Genomic DNA, 2500 nt, shown 5'->3' on the forward strand with positions numbered 1-2500 from the left:
TAACCACAATGCACTGTGCTGTTCTGTATGGTCTACTGTAGTCTCCTCTCATAGTGGCTGAGCGTGCGGAGCACCGTGAGTCTGGCGAAAGAGACTAGAACAGCGTCCCAAATAGCACCTTGTTCCTTATATAGTCCCTGGTCAAAAGTAGTGCACTACATAGGGAATAGGGTGCCATTTGGGACTCCACAAATGTCTACTGTAAGGCTAATGTACCAGACTAACACTAATACATCTCAAGACCAGCATGATGTTTATCATACTTCTACTCTTTAAGTATGACCTCACTGGGTCTTTTGAGTCAACGGACGACACTCGTATATATTAGAGCAGGGCAGTCCAACCCTCTTCCTGGAGATCTACTGTCCTGTAGGTTATCAGTCCAACCTTCTTCCTGGAGATCTACTGTCCTGTAGGTTATCAGTCCAATCCTCTTCCTGGAGATCTACCGTCCTGTAGGTTATCAGTCCAACCTTCTTCCTGGAGATCTACTGTCCTGTAGGTTATCAGTCCAATCCTCTTCCTGGAGATCTACCGTCCTGTAGGTTATCAGTCCAACCCTCTTCCTGGAGATCTACCGTCCCGTAGGTTATCAGTCCAACCCTCTTCCTGGAGATCTACCATCCTGTAGGGTTTCAGTCCAACCTTTTTCCTGGAGATCTACTGTCCTGGAGGTTTTCAGTCCAACCCTAATTCAGTGTATCTGATTCAGCTAGTTAAGGTCTTGTTGAGCAGCTAATAAGTAGAATCAGGTGTGTTAAATTAGGGTTGGACTGAAAACCCACAGGACGGTAGATCTCCAGGAAGAGGGTTGGACTGAAAACCTACAGGACGGTAGATCTCCAGGAAGAGGGTTGGACTGAAAACCTACAGGACGGTAGATCTTCAGGAAGAGGGTTGGACTGATAACCTACAGGACAGTAGATCTCCAGGAAGAGGGTTGGACTGAAAACCTACAGGACAGCAGATCTCCAGGAAGAGGGTTGGACTGAAAACCTACAGGACAGCAGATCTCCAGGAAGAGGGTTGGACTGATAACCTACAGGACAGTAGATCTCCAGGAAGAGGGTTGGACTGAAAACCCACAGGACGGTACATCTCCAGGAAGAGGGTTGGACTGAAAACCAACAGGACGGTACATCTCCAGGAAGAGGGTTGGACTGAAAACCTACAGGACGGTACATCTCCAGGAAGAGGGTTGGACTGAAAACCTACAGGATGGTAGATCTCCAGGAAGAGGGTTGGACTGAAAACCTACAGGACGGTACATCTCCAGGAAGAGGGTTGGACTGAAAACCTACAGGATGGTAGATCTCCAGGAAGAGGGTTGGACTGAAAACCTACAGGACGATACATCTCCAGGAAGAGGGTTGGACTGAAAACCTACAGGACGGTACATCTCCAGGAAGAGGGTTGGACTGAAAACCTACAGGACGGTACATCTCCAGGAAGAGGGTTGGACTGAAAACCTACAGGACGGTAGATCTCCAGGAAGAGGGTTGGACTGAAAACCTACAGGACGGTAGATCTCCAGGAAGAGGGTTGGACTGAAAACCTACAGGACGGTAGATCTCCAGGAAGAGGGTTGGACTGAAAACCTACAGGACGGTAGATCTCCAGGAAGAGGGTTGGACTGAAAACCTACAGGACGGTACATCTCCAGGAAGAGGGTTGGACTGAAAACCTACAGGACGGTACATCTCCAGGAAGAGGGTTGGACTGAAAACCTACAGGACGGTACATCTCCAGGAAGAGGGTTAGACTGAAAACCTACAGGACGGTAGATCTCCAGGAAGAGGGTTGGACTGATAACCTACAGGATGGTAGATCTCCAGGAAGAGGGTTGGACTGAAAACCTACAGGACGGTACATCTCCAGGAAGAGGGTTGGACTGAAAACCTACAGGACGGTAGATCTCCAGGAAGAGGGTTGGACTGATAACCTACAGGACGGTAGATCTCCAGGAAGAGGGTTGGACTGAAAACCTACAGGACAGTAGATCTCCAGGAAGAGGGTTGGACTGAAAACCTACAGGACAGTAGATCTCCAGGAAGAGGGTTGGACTGAAAACCTACAGGACAGTAGATCTCCAGGAAGAGGGTTGGACTGAAAACCTACAGGACAGTAGATCTCCAGGAAGAGGGTTGGACTGAAAACCTACAGGACAGTAGATCTCCAGGAAGAGGGTTGGAGTGAAAACCTACAGGACAGTAGATCTCCAGGAAGAGGGTTGGACTGATAACCTACAGGACAGTAGATCTCCAGGAAGAGGGTTGGAGTGAAAACCTACAGGACAGTAGATCTCCAGGAAGAGGGTTGGGCAGCCCTGTATTAGAGTGTAAAGAACATCTGAAAGACCTTCCCTGTCGCTCTCTAATTTAATCGGAACTGAAGTCAACAGAAGAGTTGTTTACTGACGTTGAAACCGGTAATCACACTAATGAACACTGGTAATGTACAGAGAGAAAGAGAAGAGAAGAGAAGAGAAGAGAAGAGAAGA

At 48.3% G+C, this 2500-nt stretch overlaps 1 protein-coding gene across 2 annotated transcripts in view; it reads right to left on the reverse strand.

Annotated features, from left to right (window-relative positions):
* fam124a (family with sequence similarity 124 member A) overlaps window positions 1-2500 on the reverse strand; it is a 72552-nt gene that overhangs the window by 63554 nt on the left and 6498 nt on the right. The window lies entirely within an intron of this gene.

This window comes from Salmo trutta, chromosome 20 (assembly GCF_901001165.1).
Source record: "Salmo trutta chromosome 20, fSalTru1.1, whole genome shotgun sequence".
Lineage (NCBI taxonomy): Eukaryota > Metazoa > Chordata > Actinopteri > Salmoniformes > Salmonidae > Salmo > Salmo trutta.